Below are 23123 nucleotides of genomic sequence, written 5' to 3'. Positions count from 1 at the left end.
GAGTCAGTCTTTCCAGGTTCCATTGATTCCTGGTTCCATCACCTCCAAAAGGGACCTTTGACAATTTACTTCATCTCTCATCTACAAAATGGTAATTTCAGTACTTCTACTTCCTATGGCTATGGATTGAGTGACTTAATAAGAGTGAACATTTAGAAAAGATTTTGGAGTGTTTTAAACATTCATTTTTAGGATGTGTACCTGTCTCTCTTTTGCTACTTCTCAGGAACAAAGAAGTTCTGCATTTACTGCTCCTGCCTCCTCTTGGCCTGATTAATCACTTTTCTATATATTACATTCTACCTCTTTATCTTTTCCATTGGCACTGATACAGGCTGAAATCTATCTAGCCTTAAATGATAAATATATATATATATATATACATATATACACATACATACATACAAAAGGGATATATATATATATGTATGTATGTATATATATACATACATACATATATATATGTATGTATGTATGTATATATATACATACATACATACATATATATATATATATCCCTTTTCAAGGTCAATGTACTACCCAACTACCACCCTGAATTCTCATCTTTAGGGCTCAACTTAAGAAACTTCTTCATGATCACAAAAGGGAAATGAGGCTGGAGCTGTGGGCACTTTTTTGTCCATGGTGTCTCAGATTCATTCTTAAGGAACTGAGAACTTAATCTCCCAAAATGTCAAAAAGGCCATCATATGCCCCACTACCTACCCCAGCTACTTCAACACACATGCCCAGCAGGCCAGGGTTTGTGGGATGCAATCCATACAGTCACCTCCCCTACAACAACTGCAGGCCTGGAGGGAACCCAGGCACCAATGCCAGGCCATGGCATCCTCTGGCATTACAACTCCAAACTGTCAAAGCCACCAGATAAACCACTGATGGCCTATGTGAGGTACAGCAGAAAGGTCTGGGACCGAGGAAAATCTTTCAACCATGATCTAAGGTTCAGAGAAGATTGGCAAGGTTATTAGTGGCATGTGGAGAGATCTCTGATGAAGAAAAACAAGAATATGTAGACAAATACAAAGCAGAAAAAGATAGAATACAATGAATCTGTGAAGGCCTATCATATTTCCCCCCAATACACTGCTTACATAAATGTACAAGGTTGTACAGAAGCTTCTTTAGAGAAAGAAAGTCAACAGAGACAGTCTTACATGGCAAAAGGAGAACCTTACATGAGTATTCAGCCTGCCAAAGATCCAGAAAATCAAGATGATGGCTTTTCAGGGAAGTATACAGCCACTGTCCATTTCCAAAGAAACCACTGTCTCATCTGTGAAATCCTTAGTGAGAGTGTGGTGTTTGATCAGTTGTCACGACAACTAGAATGCACATTCTCAAATGAAAGGTCCAGTCCTTAATGGCTTATCAGCAAACACCAGAAGATGAACTTCTTCAAATAGAGGAGTGACACCAAGAAGAGAAGAGGAAATTCCTGGAAAGCAGAGATTCATTTAACAATGAACTTAAAAGCTTGTGTGATTTCAAAGTAGTAATGGATATGGGGAAAAAATGCTCCTGAAGTTGCACAGGCAGAGGAACACACTCACAAAAGGCAGGAGAAAAGGGAGAAAGAGGCCACAGAACAAGCTGAAGGCAGTCAGAGTAGCATGGTTCCTGAGGAAGAGCAAGCTTCCAGGAAGACTGAGGTAAAGAGAGATGGCGAGAGCTTCCCAATGGAGACAGAGAAGACATGTCTTGAACAAGGGACAGAAAGCCAACAGAAGGTGAAGGCACATCTACTCCTGAGGACAAGGTGAGCAGGCAGCAGGGAGTGGACAGTATGACTGAGGAAGGGGCCAGTGATGGTGACACTGACTCAGAGAGCAATAATGCAACAGGGGAGGAACCACCAACAGACTCCCCCTGGAAGACGAGAGGAGAGAGTACATGTTGCCTTGTTCTATGTGTTCTAAATACTTCTTTAGGGGCACGTGGGTGACTCAGTCTGTTAAATGTCCGACTTCGGCTCAGGTCATGATCTCATGGTTCATGAGTTTGAGCCCTGCATCAGGCCCTGTGCTGACAGCTCAGAGCCTAGAGTCGGCTTCAGATTCTGTGTCCCCCTTTATCTCTGCCCCTCCTCTGCTCATGCTGTCTCTCTCTGTCTCTCAAAATTAAATAAAAATGTTAAAAAAATAAATAATTTTTTAAATGGGGGGAAAAAAAGAAATTTCTTCATCATGGTCTCATTCTTCACTCCATTCTGTCCTGTGTACCCCTGTACTGAGAGAGCTCTTCCTTTCTAGATCACTGTTCTTCATATCACTCAGTTCAACTTTCATCTTGCCTGATATTTCAGAAGCACTTTGTACTACCTTTAAGTTAACATTAAACCACTACCTCTAAATAAAATAACATTCATAATAACAACCATAATAAAAATGATAGCATATTGCTTCGGTTTCTCTGATACCACCCTCTACTGGCATTCCTCTAACCTTTTAATTCTCCCTTCTCAACCACATGGATGGTCCATTTTTTTCTATCCAATGTTTTTTTGTTTGTTTTTTGTTTGTTTTTTTGTTTTGTTTTTTTGTTTTGTTTTATTTTATTTTATTTTTTTTCTATCCAATGTTTAACTGTTGAATTTCTTTGCAGTATGTCATTGGTCATGTATCTTTTCTCCCTCAGTGTCCTTCAGTTAAGTGTGCACACAATACCCATGGCTTCAGTTGTTAGGAATATGGTCTGACTTTAACTATATAAATATGTGTCTGCATCTCAGCCCTTTTGAATTCTAACACCATATATCTGAATAACTGTATGTTTCCATGTTCAATAGTGAACTTGCAGTGTTTTCCTATAATGTCTCCTATCTGAATGAATGATAACAGCATCCATCCAATTGTACAAGTTGGAAACCTGAGAATCCTTCAGGATACCCTCCTATCTTTCATCCCCCATATCAGTGAGGCCTGATGCTCTATTGATTTTGCCTCCTAAATAGCTCTCAGACTCTGCATCTCTCAGCATCTTTTCTGTCAGGATCCTAACCCAAGTGATCATCTACTATTCCCTGAATTAATGCAACATCCTTCTAAGTGGTTCCAGTTTCTGTCTGTCCTGCAAATTTTTTCTCTACAGTACAGGAAAATTGATCATTTAATAGTGAAAATCTGTCTGTAGCTTTCTTGTTCATAATTTTTCGGTGGTTTCCCCACTTTTAACATGTGCAGGGCGCATCATTATCTGGTCTGCATTTTACTCTTCAGCTTTATCACTAACATTTTCCTAGTCTTTCTTTTCACTCTGACCTTCCTTCATTTCCTCTAGTGAGCAATACTGCTCCCTGCCTTAGGCTGTCACAAGCACTGTACCCTCTGCTCTGACCATTCTGACTGTTCTCTTTTTTGTCAGTTAACACTCATCCTTTGGATCTCAATGAAAAAATCAAAGTTTTTATTTTCCAGCAAATGCTGAGGACATTTACCTAGACTAAGTTAGATCTTTCATTGACAGCACATTGCATTTGTCCTTCATAACACTTACCTTATTTTAATAACTGCTTCTCCCACTAGGCTGTACTTTTTGGTGACAGGCAAAATGGTGTCTGCTTGACTCACAATTAAATTCTTGAATTTTTAAACGGCTAGAAATCCCAAATTCCAGCAATATTTATTAAAGTCATTTTTTTTTCCTCTCCTAGATTCTCCTAGAAAAATTTGTCTTTGCCATCTGGGTGTGAGACAAACATACTTTCCCTAAAACTTGTATTCTAATTTATATTCCTTCATCTAGGAAAGTTAGGTCACTGTTTTTCATATCATGTCTTTCTCCTTCATACATTCTCAGGATAAGGAGTTTGAATTCCTCTATCACTTTAGGGGGACCTTCAATAACAAAGGTACCTACAGTAGAAAATAGAGTAGTATATTCAAGGAATTTCTTGGATATACTAACATATGTAAGGAAAGATCAGATTCTTTTTATATTTTAATAAACTTTCCTAGTGTTAACTTTAAAGTCACTTACTGAATGATCCTCTCGAGCTTTCCTATAGTGACATAGTGATATGCCATTAGACTTTAACTTGCTTTATTTAGAAAGCAAAGGCACAAATCTCACCTTAAATAGTTCAGGGACACACACATATCCGAATAACCAGGGAGATCCCAGCAGCCTCCAGAATCTCAGAGGTTCAATTTCAGGTGACTAGCACCATCCTAACTGTTGGCATAAGCAATGAGATGAAATCCTTAACAATGGCAAATTGCTGTGGACACATAAAAACAAGATTTGGGGTCCACTTGCTAAGACGATGACCCTGGAGTTAACGTTCATTCTTTACCAATTTGTAACAAATCGAAACAATGTAAATCCCAATGGGCAGAAAAGAGGAGGACAGAAAAACATAGATTGGTGTAGAAAAGTGAGATAAATTAGAAAGGAAGAAAAGAAAGAAAGAAGGTTTTGTAGGCTGTAGAAATGATAGCACCATCTCTATGACCCAAATAACCACCAGTTTATATTCTATTTATATTATTCTCCCAGAGCACTATGTTTAACTTTTATTTGGCCTGTTTATAAAATGTTTTTTTTGCTGTCATTTTTGAATATGTATTAATTCTTTGATTTTAGCCAATATTTATTATATTTCTTTTATATATATCTTGAGTACAATGGTGTATATATACATATATATATATACGTATATATATAAGTATAATAGTATATATGTAACATATAAGAATACATATTCTCACACGTGTATATATATATATGTATACACATATACTGAGAAAATAATCATAACTCAGTGGATTCAATAGCTCTTTACGGGATGCTTCAGTTGCTAAAGGGAAATAAAGGGCATAAGGACTACAAAATGGACTTCTTTCATGGCTTCAACTGAGCCTGTGTATATACTCTTCTTGGATAGCCACCTTAGGAACATCTCTTGATAAGACTTTCTGTAACTTGTTACTATCTAAGGAACAATGGGGAAAGATTTCCAAACAGCTCATAAAGTGAATAGCTTGATTTTTTTTCTAGGTTTCATAAAAAACAAAATGGTATAACTATATACAATTGACCCTAAACAATGTGGGTGTTAGGAGCTCCAATCCCTCGCTCAGTTGAAAATTTCTGCATAGATTTTGTCTCCCCACAAACTCCATTACTAATAGCCTACTGTTGGCCAGAGCCTTACTGATTCACATAAACAGTCAATTAGCACATATTTTGTATGTTACATGTATTTTATAGTGTATTCTTATAGTAAAATAAGGTAAAGAAAATAAAATGTTATTAAGAAAATCATATGGAAGAGAAAACACATTTACAGTACTGTACTATATTGAAGAAAAACACTGACATATAAGTGGACCCTGCACAGTTCAAACACCTGTTGTTCAAGGGGTCAACTCTTCCCTTTTGAGATGATTTTACTTTCTAATTTCGCAACTGCTTGTTGAGTTCACTGCAATATATAATGATGTATATAATTACTCCCCTAAAGCTTTCTATTCTAAAGGTGGACCCATTGTTTAAGTGAATAATTGTAGAAGAAGGTCTTCTATAGGAGAGTCCATAGGCTAGAATCTCTGCAGTGATCTTAAAAGATTAATCTTTGGTGAGGAAACCTCTATTCATTCTGAAGAAACTGCTGCTGTTATAAAAATAAAATGCCAGTTCAATTTATCAGTGGGAAGATACTTTACATGTGTTATCAGAGTCCTGACATCTCTAGCCTCAGCTCATCTAATTTTTCCTAAAAATCAGTGAGCTGCAGAGGGTAGAGAGGCTCTCATTTTGGATTGTCTGCTCCCCCAACCCAGCTTCTCAGCTGCTAATATCCATATTTGTCAATTTCATCCCCTACATTTGTCTCTGAATATGAAAGTATTTGGGATCCAAAAATGTGTCTGTAGACCACATGCCTTTTCCCTTTTGAGGAATTGGAAAGTAATTATTGATTGCTACTGGCTTGGATGAAGGCGTATTTGTGGACTCTTCTTTTTTTGAAGCAAGGCTAGATTTTATTCCTATTAGTGATAGAAGATTGTCCTAAAAGAATCTGGGAAAATTAGGCCTCCTTATAATTCAATAGAAAAGCTGCTTTATCAGTGTCTCCCTACCCACCCACTTGTCTTAACATGCCCCATACCTTTTGTACCTTGTATTTTGTTGTGATGTTGAAGTTATATCCTGTATCTTACTCCCTATGCTCAACACATCTTCGGTTACAAATTGATTATTGATTCACCAAAAAAGAATAGCATTTGCAGCTAGGTTCATAGAAACTTTTATATTCATCAGATCAATTTTCCTTTACTACCAAATTATAGAACACCTAATTCAGCCTCCTGACATAAGCCTACTGAATTCCAGGGATACATGATTTCCTTCCTGGGTATTTTAAGGACTTTAACTTCTGAAATCCTTATGTACTCATCAAATTTTAAATTCCTATCAGTAGGTTTTCCTACTTGTAGATGAAATAAATTGCATTTATGATGGTATGCAAATATTCTCATGTGATCACAGTACCCCTGATCAGACCACAGCCCTCTCCAATAGCTTCATAAAGATAGCTCCACTAAGCAAGGGTTATTATAAATAGGTCCTTCTTTTTTTTTTCCCCGAGAGAGAGAGAGAGGGAAGGGGGGTGGTGCAGAGGAAGAGAGAGAGAGAATCCTAAGCAGGCTCCATGCTCAGCTCAGATCCTGATGTAGAGCTCAATTCTATGACCCTGGGTCATAACCTGAGCCGAAATCAAGAGTCTGATGTTCAACTGACTGAGCCACCCACACAACCCACAGATTGATTTTTCAAAAAATTTACCCAGATTAGGCCATTAATGGAGGTAGTAAGATGAATCCCAAAGTTTGCTGCCCCTACCACCACCACCATCAACCAAGTTCTAGGTTTATGGTACTCCCCTGAAACAAGCAATGAGTCTTCGACCACCAATACTTCATTTCCACATAGCAAAACCCTCAGCAGACATATACTACAGGTGTCTTTCTCATGCACTTAATTACACTCATCATAATATTGGCAGTTATTATCGCATGAAGATTAAAAGTTACATCAGATGTTAATGGGGCCAAGCAAAGTCTTTCACTAATTTCCATATTAGCTGATGCTTTTCTCTTCATAGCTGATCGTTACTGAAAATTAGCTGAACTTAGTACATTGCATCTGAAGTCCAGCTGATTTTCCCATTGAGAAAGATGCTCTCCAAGTTAGACTAGCAATTATTTTTCTTAAATGCCTCAAAAGTGAGGATTGTTACTTTCTGATCTTCTTGTGGTTTCTGTTTGGCATGTATTAACAAGACATCATCAAAGCTTTCAATTAACATATGATAGTTCTGTTCTTGAAAGTGTACAGATAACTAAAGTTTCTGATGGAACTCTTCATGTCCTCTGCCTATCTTTAATGTGACAGAACTTTGCACTGACAACTTCTCCTAAATGATATGGAGTAGAACTGATTTTTCATTTTTAATCCAAGAGAGTAAAGAATATTGGCCAGGAATCCACATCTGTGGGTATGTCTAGGTTATGACAGTAAGGGCAAATAGACTTGGTAGGTTTTTAGGCTCACTATATTTATTCGTAAGTCTCTATGCATTATTAGATTTTTATTTTGCAACACCAGATCAATACAAAATTTAAAAATATGATATTTTTACTCCTTTTCCTTTGAATTGCAATTAACCTACTCCTATGTACCACTCATTTGAGGTTTATTTGTATTAGCTAGCTTTGTTCTGGTAAAACAAACAAACAAACAAAACAAAAGAAAAAGATCCCAAATCTTCACTGGCTTACATTGCACCTGACATTCAGCCTAACAAGTGTGCATCATTTTCTAACTCACATGACACTGTCCAGTACCTGTAACTTGGCTCTTGTCACTCTGCTTCATTTCTAGCTCTGTGCTGAAGGAGCAGCTTACGTTCTAAACATGTCATTCTCATGGGAAAGGAGATTGGCTCTTTGAACTTTTATTTGTAAATGACATCATTCTTGTATGCTCATACTCCATTGGCCAAATGCAGTCAGGTATCAATTAGTTGATTCCTCCTACAGGGAATAGGTACATGGCAAGTCACATGGCAATGGAAGATAATGTAATTTTTTTTTTTTTACATGGAGGTGAGAGGTGAACAATTGGAGATAATAATAGATCTCTAGCAGTTACCTATGTGGCTTTCAATTGGCCTAGGGCTTTCAGATGTTTTGTCTGTTGGATGGCTGACTGCCCAAATAAATATATCAGTTGTCACCCATACATATCCTGATACCACAAGTATAGGAATAGGTTACTGGTGCTACTGCAGATTTCTTAAATGCTGAACATCTTAGTCTACTGAAAAATTCTTTAATGACATTTATTTTAATTAGTTCTTTAATAATATAATTAACTCAATTGATGACAGTCTTGCCCATCTTATATGCAAAGTAGTTCTTATAAATTGAGTATTCTCATTCCCTCTGGCCATAAATTCCAAGAAGACTGAAACTAATGAAAACCCAAGTACTAATAATGAAATTCCAAGGAATCTGATAATTGACCATCACCTGGAGTATAAGCTGATCACGGTAAGAACCAGAAATAGCATAGAAAAGCTATTTTAATGAAACTATCTACTTTTCAGGTGTGTGGAAATGATCTAATCTTTTATCTGGTTTTGCTTTAATTTCCTAAACTTCTTATTTTCTTTAAATATGTCACTTTAATTTCTGTACCTTTTGAAATTGGAGGCATCTTTCCATTGATGTTTGTGCTCACTGTAGTAGTGTTACCATTTTTTTTCTTGTAAGCTGTAATAAACTGAAGTTACATCTAAAATTTTAGAATTGCTCTATCCAGATAGCATGGCTGATTGGTTCTCAATAAATCCTCTTCTTCTCAGAGCATCATAGACCATTTTCATAGTGAGAAGATCACCTGGCAGTTTTCATGGCTTCACATTACTGACAGTCCTAGTCACTTATACTTCCAGGTGTGTTCTCGTTTCATCCAGCTCTAATGGCTTTTGGGTTTTGAAGGTCCACCTCCTTCCATCAACATTATTTCACCTTTACTTTTAAATGGTGTGTAGATCTATCTGGTAGACCTATCCTTAGTACAGAAACTGGACACATAGCCACAGTTTCTTTCTCTGTGCTTCTTATATAGTAAGTGCATCTTCCTAGCATCCTTCTCCTTTCAGGATAATGGATATAGTAAGAACTATAATGTCAATTAGTTATTTGTCTGCCACAAATATGTGCTATTTGCACAATTCATACACACTGATACCCCATCGAGAAGGATAATTTAATCCAAAATGCAGCCTATGTTACTGCAGGGATAACATATTTAATTTATTTGCCCAGGTCAATCTTTGTTTTAGAGAAAGAGACAGAGAGAGAAAGTGCGAGTGGGGTAGAAGAGCAGAGGGAGAGAGAGAATCTTAAGGAGACTCCACACACAGCATGGAGCCTAATATGGGGCTTGATCCCATGACCCTGGGATCACGACTTGAGCCAAAATCAAGACTTGGGCGCTCAACTGACTGAGTCACGCAGGCACCCCAGTCCTGGTTTATATTATTGTGTTTACATAACTACCTTTCACAACTGCAAGAGTACGCATTTGGAAAACAAATTATATAATTACCCTATTTATTGTAGATTCAGTATCTAATACAAATCTCAACTAAACCTTGACTTCCTTTTTGTACATTTCTTCTTAGTACTTCCCTTTAGTAAATCCATACATTTCCTAGTCATACTTTTTCACTAAATGTGCCATCCTTACTCTCCCTCGACTTCATGACAAACTGTGTCAACTGGAGCACACTAATTAGAACCTGACGAATGCTGTTTATTGTTTGCTTAAATATTCCTCATTGGTGCAAACATATGAGGTTGCTCCACCCATTTGGAAGAAGTTCCCCAATTGATTCCATTATTGGTTTATTTTTCAACTTTCAAAAGTTATTGTAACCATCTGTCTGAGTCAGTTTACTCTCTAGAATCTTCCCTGAACCTGCTGTTAATATCAAGCTCACAATTTATAACTAAATATCTGCCTTCTCCCAGCCCCATATTTAAAGGACTTGGGGCACCTGTGTGGCTCAGTCAGTTAAGCATCAGTCTTCGGCTCAGGTCATGATCTTGTTGTCCTTGAGTTTGAGCCCCGCATCGGGCTCTGTGCTGACAGCTGAGAGCCTGGAGTCTGCTCCGGACTCTCTGTCTTCTTCTCTCTCTCTGCCTCTCCCACACTCTTGTTCTGTCTCTCTCTCTCTCAAAAATAAACATTAAAAAATAAATAAACAAAAGACTAGGCCATCTACCATTGTTGTTATTTTTACTTTGGTATATCTCTCATTTTCTTCCCACATATATATTTTTTATTCTCTAAAACTTGGTATCTTTTCATTACGAAGTCTCCTTTTTACTTTAACTAATGATGATTTCTATCATATTCAAGGATGAAGGGCCTACACATTCATTCTCTTATAGGATAGTTTTTTCTACCTTTAAAATTTTGTATTCATTGTGCCCACTGAGGAAAAGAAAAATTGATGAAGAAAAAACACCCTCAATAATTTCATAATATATACATATCTCAAATCATTACTTTTGTATACCATAAAATTACACAGTATTCTATATCAATTATATTCCAATAAAGCTGGAAAAGAAAAAGAAAATTTCCTCCTGGTTCAACTTGCTAAATACTGTGTAATAGTTTCCACAAGCCCCAACCTATCTCTAAATTCCACCACCTTCAAGCAGGAGAGCCTGTCATACCCACCTATTCCTCATGCAAATCAGAAAATGAGCCAAAATCATACTCAGACACGAAAGAAGGAATAACAGATGGACCTTGAGTAGACAGAAGGAAGGAAGATTCAGTCATAGTGGCTTGGGCTGGGATTCCAGAGTGGGGAAAGTTGGGAAAATGAGAGACTTAAGAGAATGTGAGGTATATCAGATTCTGGGAGAGGAGGAAACCAGATATAAACTATTCCCAGGGGTTATTTATTAAATCCTGTTGCTATCCTATAAAACACTGGAATAAAAAGTGTAGACTTTTTCACTTAAGTTTTTATTTACTGGTTAACTCCCCTGATTGTGCAGTATTCTTTAAATGGACTTCAGTCCCTGGTTTGACTCATATAAATGGCTACATCAATAGTGTTACAAGCACATTAATGTTACCATGATTTTCAAAAACCAAATAATTCCAAGTGCAGGCTTCTTAGCAAATTTGAGGTCTTTATTTGAAGAATATGGAAAGTTCCTACATAATTAGGATGACTATTAGACATCTTTTAATTAATAATGTACACAGCAACACCCATAATCTGGGTCTGTAACATCTATTGTTATAATTGCCACTGATTTAAAACAATCCTCAGCCAAGTTGGGCTGACATAGCACAGAAGAAGGATACCTTAGACAGATTTCTAGAAAGCCAGATGCATTCCTAGAGGCTATTTATTCCAACTACAGTTTTCTTTTTGAGACAGGATTTTATTCCACAACAAGGGAAAGAGTAACAAAATTTAAACTGTCAATATAAAGCCACCCTCCTGGACCTAAAACCCAAAACTAAAAATCTAGTATCCTCTAGACCTCTGTGCAAGAGCCAAAATAAACTTCCCAAACCTTACAGGTATATTTACAGCTCCAGGAGATTGCACAACCATCGCACACCAAATCTGGTATCAAATTGAATCTCTGAGATTTTCAAGTCAGACGTAGACTACAAATAAGGGACAGAAAATTAAATTGTGCCTTGGGTGGGACCAGCAAAATTCTGTCAATGGGTATATGCAGCAGCAAACAGAGCTACCCCAAAGGCAAACCAAAGAGTACTTCTTAATAGATATTAGAGAAATGAGCAAATCCTAATTTAGTTTTTTTAGTTCAGCATTTATCTTTGTTGTATAGGTTAAAAAGATTTGTGGCAGTTGATTTATTGAGAATGATTCAGTTACTTTTGTAAATGTGCCAATTGATATGGAATAAAAAATTTTTTCAACCAAATTCACTTTTAAGTGTATTTATACTGAAGGAACAAGGTAAAGGAAGCTCAAAAAAGAAATGAAAACAACTCATATATGTCTGGTTTCACTCGAATGACCTACCATATTCCTCTCCCCACTACCACTGCCCACTATGTCCCAGGCTCTGTTCTGTAGCTCCATGACATTATTAATATAATTAGAGGTCAAGGTGTCCAATGAATTGGTTAACTTGCACACACATGCTAAACTTAATAGTTACCTATCCTTGACATATTGCTCAAAAAGAAACCATTACTTTGCGTATGCTCACAGCCTTGACATGGGCCAGATGTTCTCAGTATAACATTCTACCAAACTAATGAGCTGTTAGTGTTTGTGTTCATGGAATCCGTAGCAATTTTGCTTTCATTTTAGATATTTCAGTCCCTTTTATATTGATATGAAAAGTTCAATGATACCTAACATTATACAAAAATGAGAGACTTGTAGAGTTTTTTGTTTGTTTGTTTTGTTTTTATATCAGTACCATTTATTTAAGGAATATGTTACAGAAAGCACAGAAAATTAGAATCAGACTAGTTAGGCCATAACTGAAATGATGTGGACTCACACTGCAGGTTTTTTAATAAAGTAAAAAAAGGGAAGTGAGGATGCTATTCTATTTTATCTAAATCAAAAGGATTAAAAAGGAACATTTTTCTTTGCAATGGAAAAATGATGCTTTGGTTTAAAAGGCAATTTGTTTTGTCAGTTTTAAGGTACTAGTTGGATTGTTCTTATTCTCTTATTCATTTTAGGAATGTTTTTTTTTTTCATTCTCTGCTAATTTCTATTTTTCTTTCAGTTCTCATTTGGAAAGCTACCTATTCAGAGAATCCCTCTTCACATTAGGTTATGCCATAAGGGACCTGGACTTTATTTTCCCAGTTAGTTATTTCTTTTTTCGAATAATTTACCCCTTTCTTCTGGTAGGTGCTTGAAGCATTCTTCTCTTCCAGACTGAAATCATCCTCCATGTACTTAAGAAACTTCTCCAAAGGAATATTATACCTATACTTTGCTAGTTGTTTTTTCTTCTCACTTCCTTAATGAAAAACAATTAATTTGGAAAATTTATTATATTTTTAATGGAGATTATTAAGCAATGCATACTTGCTCTTTACTTGATGAAACATCAATGAACAGATATTTGGCTATAAGGAATTAATGGAGGCATAAATTAATCCGATTGAAAAGCACCTGTCAAACTCGCAAATTAAGGATTTGAGTGACTTCATTTTGACACCAGTTTGCAGTCATGGTCTTTATCTTTATGTTTTTACGGAATAAAATTGTTCCAAATTGCCTCTAAATTCTTATGCTGAAGACCCAATGCCTGATGTCTTAGAATGTGAATGGATTTGGAGACAGGAACTTTAAAGAGATATTTTCGGTTAAATGAGGTTATAAAGGGGGGGGGGCCCTTATCCAATATAACCAGTGTCCTTATATGAAAAGGAAGACACCAGAAAAACACATGCACAGAATAAAGGTCATGTGAGAACACAGTGGCAACATGGTCCTCTGTAAACCAAGGGGAGAGGCTTCAGGAGAAGCCGGAACTGCCAGCACCTGGACCTCTGGCTTCCAGCCTTTAGAACTGCCAGAAAATAAATTTCTGTTGTTCAAAGAACCCAGTGTGTGATATTTTGGTACAGTAGTGCTAGCAAACTAATACAATAGGTAAATACTGATGGCTACCTAATATAGGAAAACATTGACATTTTATAAGATTTAAGTAAAACCCTACACTAGCTGTCTCTAAATAAATCAGTGTAATCTCTAAATGTTTGTAAATATGTGTGTGTGTGTGTGTGTGTGTGTGTGTGTATTTTTTTTTTTCCTCTGCTCAAATGTTGCTTTGGGATTTCCATACCCTGGGGATTTAGTACAATTTGACTCAAACTCTCAAGTTCACCAGCAGAGACAATTGAGTGCTCTCCCTCAGATTTTATAGCTTCTGGTTTTTGTTTGTTTGTTTTGTTTTGTTTTTAAATTTCCACAGAGCTACCTCATGCTTCTACATTTACCTAGGGAATTTGATTTCTTCTACCCCATCAACACATACACACTACATTTCAGAGCATAATCCTAGCCGTCATCAAATTCAATCACCAGATATGTCATTGTATTTGTAGTTTATTGAAGATTTTTTCAGATCATGGGAGGTGACTTTTCAGGAGACCTCATATAGACATGGGGGTTTTGATATGTGACAATATTCATTATATTGCAGACCCCAAGAACACTAATCATTCTTCTAGACTCAGTCTCTCAATAACTTCCTAATGTTCAAACTCCAGGAAGATGATTCTCTCTGATTTGCATAACCCCTGTCTTCCACTTCAATTCTCCATTGTCTTAAGCTATTTATCTCTTGGAGGAGTTTCCCAATAAGCCAATTTGTCATTCTCACTCTTACCTCTTAATTTATCACCAATTTTAATGCACATATGAATGCAATATTTTAAAAACAGAATCTTGATCATATGTTTTATTAATCTTAGCTTTTCTTTGTTCACTAGAATTATGTGGTAAGCATGTCTTAGGATCATTAATTATATTCTAAAATATTTACAATGGTTAAAATATTATATTATTTGAATGCTCTATGATTTATTAACTGTTCTTCTGCAATCAAACATGTTAGATGGATCCATTTTTTGCAATTAAAAATTACACTGATAGAATAATCTTTGAACATAATTTTTTTGGTAAATTTTGGCTATTTTCTTATCATTGATATCTTACAAAGGGATTCTAGATCAAAACTATAAAATATGTTGTTTCCTTAATAATTATGAAAGTAATCAATCATTCCCACTAGAAATCAATAGATACTGTAATTTATTTATTTATTTATTTATTTATTTATTTATTTATTTATTTTTGAGAGAGAGAGAGAGAGATAGAGCAGGGAAGAGGGGCCAGGGAAGAGAGAGAGAGAATCTTAAGCAGGCTCCTTGTTCGGCATGGCGCCTGATATGGGACTCAATCTTATAACCCTGAGATCATGATGCAAGCTGAAATCAAGAGTTAAACACTGAACCAGCTGAGCCACCCAGGCACCCCTGTAATGTATTATTTTAACAATTTATAAAATTAATATAATATAATACATAATGAATTACAGCTTATTTTGATAAACTCTATCTTAGAAAAATTGTCTATAAATATCTACAAATATATTGTATATACATATGTTTATATATAATACATAGTTGTATATATATAGTTAAATGTGTTTCAAAATATGAATAATATTCTCTTCAATTTTAAAGTAGCTGCACACATTTCAACTTATGAAGATAAAAAATAATCAACTTTGTATTAGTGGAGATTTAATGTGTTTCATTATTTTTCTCACAAATCTTGTTGTAAGTAATACCTGTTATGTATAACCCTCTGCGTAGCTAGACTGAATTTGATGGTTTAAAGCATATTCACATTTTAAAATTTAATGAATGTGAACAAATAATTCTCCAAAATTGTTCAATTACTTTCCATTCAGCAGAGCAGACCATATTTCATTTTTTTCTAACAGTCATATCATATATTTTATTAATATTATAACAATGACTTGATGGATAAGAGTTTGATAGAATATTATCTTTATATTTTTATTCCACGAAGGTAAGCAATATTTCTTAAGTGCAGATACTATTTAATTTCTTCTTACATAAAATATATAAATATATATGTATAGATATGCATATATAACATTAGTCTGATAGAGTTATAGCAATATTTTACAATTATTTGGGATCACTCCAATCATTTTCATGCTCTAGTTCAACTTATGTAGCCCAGAAGTTTCCTGTCTCTTCAAAATGATAAGACTAGTCTTAAAAAATACTCTAGCCTCAGAGCCTTTGGGGAAATTTTTATTTTATTTTTTTCCATTTTCCCCTATTATTCTTATTTTCTTGTTTATTTGTTTGAGGAGCTCAGTTATCTTTAAAACGTTTATATTATTTTGCTCCAGTACATAGACAAAGCTCATGCATTTATATTTTTACATAGCTTTTGTCATTATCATCTTATCTGGGTAGCTTTTTTATTGTTTAAAAAAAATTTTTAGTGTTTATTTTTGGAAGAGAGACAGAGTACAAGCAGGGGAGGGGCAGAGAGAGAAGGAGACACAGAATCTGAAGCAGGCTCCAGGCCCTGAGCGGTCAGCACAGAGCCTGATGTGGGGCTCGAATTCATGAACCACGAGATCATGACCAGAACCAAAGTCAGATGCTTAACCGACTGAGCCACCCAGGGACCCCACTCTTTTTTACTGTTTAAACATAATAGAAGTTATCACCTTTTTTATTAATATAATTAATAATTTTTATTGTATGACAAATATTTAATATATGCCAACTCCCTGCAAGTGTCTAATTAGACTCAGATACAGGTGGATTTAAGATAACAGCACTTGAATAGGTGAGAAATCCCTCATGCCATTCTTCATTGTGCATACTGTTGGATTAAAATGTGAATAGTCAGTGCAAGCTACTTCTCTCAATGAATTGATTGTGTTCAGATCGAAAAATGCTGAACCACCTATTCTTCGTATCTGGAGGAAATTCTCCCACTGCCAAGTAAAGTGTGTACATTGAAATTATTACATTTTCTGCACTGATTTCCCTTTCATTGAGTAAGTGAATGGGGATTGTATAGGCAGAGATAATCTGGATACTTCACCAATGAAGATGTCTCTAAGTAGTTTAAAATAAAATACTAATAAGAGCAAAGTGTTCAGGTTTAAAAAAAAAAAGTTAAGTTGTACTTACAATTATTGTCACATTGTGAATTATCAAGCATAATGTAATGGAGAAAATTATTGGTTACCTTACCTAAGAAATTTATTAAAAACAATTTTTTTAATGTTTATTCATATTTGAGAGAGAGAGAGAGAGATGAAGCGACAGCAGGGGAGGAGCAGAAAGGGAGATGTAGAATCCAAAGCAGTTTCCAGACTCTGAGTTGTCAGCGCAAAACCCCACGCGGGGCTAGAAATCACTGACCGTTCAATCATGACCTGAGCTGAAGTCGGGTGCTTAACTGACTGAGCTATCCAGGCGCCCCTAAGAAATTTATTTTATATCCATACATATCACTGTATAAATATATATTCCCTTAGTGGAGAACCACTAACAGGATTATATTAATTATTTTAAGATAGTTCAGTATAAGTCAATGGTAGTATTCTAGCATCGTTTGTATTTTGAGATGTACTGCTAATATTTCAGCGATTGTCTTCACTGAATATTTATTTGTTTATGTATTTATGTATGTATTTATCATGTATTTTTAATGTTTAGTTATTTTGAGACAGAGAGAGAGGGAGAAAAGAGTGTGAGCAGAGGAAGGGCAGAGGGAGAGGGAAAAAGAGAATCCCAAGCAGGTTCCATGCTCAGTAGGGAGCTCAGCAGGGAGCTCCATCTCACCACCATGAGATCATGACCTGGACCAAAATCAAGAGTCAGATGCTTAACTGAATGTCAGCCACCCAGGCATCCCTGAATATTCATTTTTCTGTATATATTTAAAATTGTGATATTTCTGTGCCTAGGGATTAATTTTTTCATTTAAACATGTAATGAGAGTTGAAAAGAAAATATAATTCCTTAAATAAAATTATGTGTCATAATATTTCCTGGAATATTTAACTTATATCCAGTATATCCCATAGATATATATATATATGTATTAAAATGACTCAGTTATTTTTTAAGAATCAAAATTTCATTTTTTTCACAAACCCGTAATTAATTGAATAAGAGAAAAAAGTATATTTAAAAGTAAACCTTCGGGTAGCTGGGTGGCTCAGTTGGTGAAGTGTCCAACTTCAGCTCAGGTCATGATCTCATGGTTCATGTGTTCGAGCCCCATGACAGGCTCTGTGCTGACAGCTCAGAGCCTAGAGCCTGCTTCAAATTCTGTGTCTCCCTCTCTCTCTGCCCCTCCCCCACTTAAGTTCTATCTCTCTCCCTCTCAAAAATAAATAAGGTATTAAAAAAATAAAAATAGGGGCGCCTGGGTGGCTCAGTCAGCTGAGCATCCGACTTCAGCTCAGGTCATGGTCTCACAGTTTGTGAGTTCAAGCTCCACGTCGGGTCTGTGCTAACCAACCCAGAGCCTGGAGCCTGCTCTTGATTCTGTGTCTCCCTCTCTTTCTGCCCCTCCCCCACTTACGCTCTGTCCTTCTCTCTCAAAAATAAATAAACATTAAAAAAAGGTAAAAGAGCTTCAATTGATACTTGTTTCACTGAAAGAGACAAACAATTATAATACAATGAGGCAGTGTGAAATGGAGACAGCCCTATAAGACTAAAGGAAAATGGGCCCCTGACTGAATATCTAGGAAATCTTCCCTGAATAGAGGGCAATTTAACTGACATGTGGTAAAGGTAAAAAAAATTGTTAGGTAAATAAAAGGAGTATGTATCCCCTGGATAAAAGAAACAACAAATGCAGTGACACTGAGATTTTAAAAAGCGTGGCCAGGTATCAGGTAGAGTTCCCTAGAAGTAGAACATGAAACAGGGTTATTAATTCAAGTGTTCTCTCTGGAATGTGTTCTCAAGAGAAAGGGAAGCAGGAAAGTAAGACAGGGAAGGTAAAAAACAAACAAAAGAGTGTAGTTTTTACATGGACACTACCTAGTAGCACACAGGAAAGCTTTGGGGACAGAACTGCAACACAGACTTAGTCGCGCCTTCAGACCATCATTCATTGCCTTCAGTCAGTCCCTGCCTGAGGTCTAACCTCAGAAGTGGCATGGAGCTTCTCAGATAGGGTGGCCCCTGTGTAGTGTGGCCAATTCTCTAGGGAAGGAGGGAAATTGTGAGTTGTTTTCGGCCAACAAACCCAAAAGCAGCCTGCGGCATTGTACTTTGTGTACTCAACTCCATTTGTTTCTTACCTTGACTTTGTCAATTCTGATAATGCCTTTTTCTTTTTAATTCTGGTTTATCACAATGTCTAGGAAAACTTACAAGGTGGGGAAGAGTGGGACCAATAGCCTTTTTTGCTGCAATGTCTATTCAGGTCTTTTCTGCTGCTCATTATTGCCATTGTCCACCACCCATTTTGGATTCTCCTTTAAGTCTATATTTCTGTTGGGAGTGTAGTACGTCTACTCTGTTAGGTGGCTTATCAGTTGGTTTGACCCAGCCTTTAGGAAGGGCCAGTCACTGGATACCATGCCTTCATCAAGCTGTGATTATGGTACTTAGCTACTTACAGTTAGAACCAGAGCCAAGGGCACCAAGAGATGCTCTGGAGGGGTCACCTAAGGGCAAAGTGATTTCTCCTTCGGCCTTTTGTGGTGTCAGTTTATGTCCTCATGGCTATCATGGTCAATTACCTGTACCAGAACATTAACTCCTTTCTTTCCTATTAGCAAGAGAAACTCAAATTGGCTAGATGATGGCTTTAGCATAAGGTTCAGTGGGACTCCTAGTGTGCCCTACCCTGTGGAAGCACTCCCTGTCTGGAGACCAGAAATGAGAACCGCAAGTTTCTCAAGCAGTTCACTGGAAATGGTGTCATGAGGTCACTCTGGCTTATACCTATTTTTTCCCAAACCTATGATTGTATTTCTGGGAGACATAGCACCATACAATGGCCATATATTCTATCTTGAAAGATAGAACCTATTTTCTCAAGATGTCATCTCCTTTCTGGCTTCTCAGCTGTGTTTTCAAAAGGCCGTTTATTATTCCATTGCTGTAGTAAGAAGCAACTTGATAATGCATTATGTGGATGTGTCTAATGGATTTTATCATCCTGTGCTCACTACACTTCCTTTGCTGTAAAGTGGATTCCTTGTATGAGGAGATCCTATGTGAGATCCCATGTTGGTAGATGAGATTCTCTGGAAGCCCTTGGATATGGGCACTTCCAGCAAAAAAAAAAAAAAAAGAAAAAAAAGAAAAGAAAAAGAAAAAAAAAGGAGGGGGCAAATTAATCCAAGAATATGAGTCAGTCTCAATCAATAAGGAAATTTGTCTGCTCAAGGCAGAAGGGACCTGAGCCAATCAGCTTGCTATTAAATAGCTGGCTCTTTTCCTTCAGGATGGTGACTTATTGGGGACTGTATTGTTGGCAAGTTGTTTATTCAGCAGCACCAGTAGGTAGTATTTGGTTTGAAGAAACCCATGCTATTGGGCCTATACATATCAAATACCTCTGCCACTATATTATTGATTTTCATGATTCCATTGCATAATGGAACACATAACTGGATTGGCATAGGCCAGAGATGGACTGAAATCTACCTGCTGAAATCTGTTGTCTAATTACTTATTTAGTGATGCTTCTGCTGGGCACTCATTTGTGATACAAAGATCTCTGCACTTTGTTCCCATGTCTGTAGGCCCATCTGCCTACTTCTTCGCCAGGTCTCCTTGTCATCAGCATTCCAATTTCACTCTTTCCAGTCCCCTAACCAAAAAACTAAGCCAATCTCTGTTGTCTTGAGTATGCATACTCTTATTAAGGTCTTTTCTCTGTCTACTTAAGCAACCTTAGCCCATGCTCATTGAGAGAATTTCTTCACTGCTCTCTTCTAGGGCCACTTTTGGGAAGAGCTTCAGTGAAAATGCAGATAAGTTTTAGCTTACACCTTCATACCAGGCTATTCATGAAACAAGTTCATGTGTTTTCATCCTTCATCACCTCCTCCCCAGGAGGCCATTAAGCTATAGTTACCAACTAAAAGAGAAAGGCACTAGTGCAATGTTGGCAGGTGACACTGGGGACTGGGCAGCTTACTTGCAGAGCTTACTTATGCTCTTTAAATATGCTTGAGTGGACTTCTATTTTATGATGGATTGACTTTAAGCCCACCCACACTTAGGACTTTGTGGATCTGACAGTATCTACTTCATAGTGGAAAGTTTGGGACACATGATCAGTTGCTGTCTCGTAGTCAGACACTTTTTCTACTACTGCTCAGGAGCATGCGAAGAGCTGGTGTTAAAATGTTGCAGAGTTCTCTGCTACAGAAATCGTTGCCTTCCTCCAGAGCTCCAGTGTCTGTCTACACCGTGACTATTTTATTAAGACTTGTCAGGGGCGCCTGGGTGGCTCGGTCGGTTAAGCATCCGACTTCGGCTCAGGTCATGATCCCACGGTCCGTGGGTTCGAGCCCCGCGTCGGGCTCTGTGCTGACAGCTCAGAGCCTGGAGCCTGTTTCGGATTCTGTGTCTCCCTCTCTTTGTGACCCTCCCCCGTTCATGCTCTGTCTCTCTCTGTCTCAAAAATGAATAAACGTTAAAAAAATAAAAAAATTTAAAAAAAAAGACTTAGTCTTAGAATTACTTAGTAAATTCGTATGATATATTTTTCTACCACTGATACTTCACATACCATTGGATCTGTAGGATTATAATGGCCTAAATGGTGAAGCTTCTTACATCACAGCCTAAAACCGCCTTAAACCCATTTTTAATTCTCCCTTCATTCAAATCTAGTAGTACTTACACTACTAGTAAACAGTATGGAATATGTTTATATCAAAACCTAAAGGGGTTTGGGGCTCCTTGGGGGCTCACTGGGTTAAGTGTGTGACTTTGGCTTAGGTCATGATCTTGCTGTTCCCAAGTTGGAGCCCCGCACAGGGCTCTGTTCTGGCAGCTCAGAGCCTGAAACCTGTTTCAGATTCTGTGTCTCCTTCTCTCTCTCTGCTCCTCCCCCACTTGCTCGCTCTCTCTCACTCTCTCTCTCTCAAAAATAAATTAAATTAAATTAAATTTTAAATAAAAAAAAAACTAAAGGTACCTTCCAATCTTTGTACTTTTTCTTAGTTGTAGGAGGTACAAGGTACAATAACTTGCCTTTTACTTTGGAATGGAATGTCCTAGCATGTCCCCAGACAATTGGACCCTAAGAACTTCACCTATGTGGCAAGACCTTAAATCTTTGTAAGTTTTATGTAAGTTTTATCTTGTATGTTCTAGAATAAAGTTATGTTACCAAGTCATTCAGAATGCCTGCCACATCTTACTCATCAGTTACAATTAATATGATGTCATCAATAGAGTGGACCAATGTGATGTTCTGAGGGGTATCCAGCACATCAGAATTCCTTTGGGTTATTTTAGGAAGGTGAGCAGATGTATTACATAGCACTGGGGGAAGAGAATTAGTGTATAGTATATACATGTGAACTGCTTCTAATCTTTCTTGATGAGTATGCAAGAGAAAACATTCTACAGATCAAAGTTGCAGATCTTTTGGTAAGAATACTACAACTTGGTAAGAATACTTGGTAAGAATACCACAACTCACACTGGTGTTGTGATTGGGACCACTACTTGGTTAAACTGTGCTAATCCACTAGCTCCTACCATTATCCATGTGATATTTTTTTCATGTACCAGATGTTGAATTAAATAGGGATTTAAGAGGGGCCAACTCCATCTTTTACGTCTAAGAGGGTGCCAACAATTTCTGCCATTTCTCCAGAGATATAATATTGCTTTTAGTTTATTACCTTGATCAGAGTGGGAAGATTTGCATCATTTCAGTGGCCTCTACCTTGCCTTATCCACAATAATAGCTTCTACTGTACAGGTTAAGGAAACAACGTGAGGGCTCTGTCAGCTGCTAAGTATGTCTGTTCCAATTTTATATTTTAGAAATAGGGAAATCATCGCTGGAGTTTTCTTTAAAACTTAGACCTGGTGCAGGACACAACTTATTTATTTTTCTTTCTTTCTTTTATTTGAGTGTAATTGACACACAATGTTACATTAATTTCAGGTGTAGGATACAGTGATTTGGCAAATTTACACATTATGCTATGCTCCCCACAAGTGTAGCTACCATCCATCGCATTACATCGCCATTACAGTATCATTGGCTGTATTCCTTATGCTCTACCTTTTGTTCCTGTGACTTATTCACAATTTATTACTTAGGTTGTATGCCCCTTTCCTCTGATGGGTTTGATGATGCTTTATGATCTCAGGTATCATTGTCAATTTGCACTGTATTCACCAACTCTTGAAAGGTCTGGAAAGGTCTGGGTATTCTGATTTCCCTATATAATGGTTATACAGGTAAATCACATTGGGCC

General features: G+C 36.9%; 1 pseudogene; it reads left to right on the top strand.

Moving 5' to 3' along the window:
• Window positions 1-590: 590 nt before the first annotated feature.
• On the top strand, window positions 591-1966 carry LOC122478784 (annotated as a pseudogene).
• Window positions 1967-23123: the final 21157 nt, after the last annotated feature.

The sequence above is a fragment of the Prionailurus bengalensis genome, chromosome A1 (genome assembly GCF_016509475.1).
Source record: "Prionailurus bengalensis isolate Pbe53 chromosome A1, Fcat_Pben_1.1_paternal_pri, whole genome shotgun sequence".
NCBI classification, from domain to species: domain Eukaryota; kingdom Metazoa; phylum Chordata; class Mammalia; order Carnivora; family Felidae; genus Prionailurus; species Prionailurus bengalensis.
This window is presented reverse-complemented; position numbering and strand designations above follow the sequence as displayed.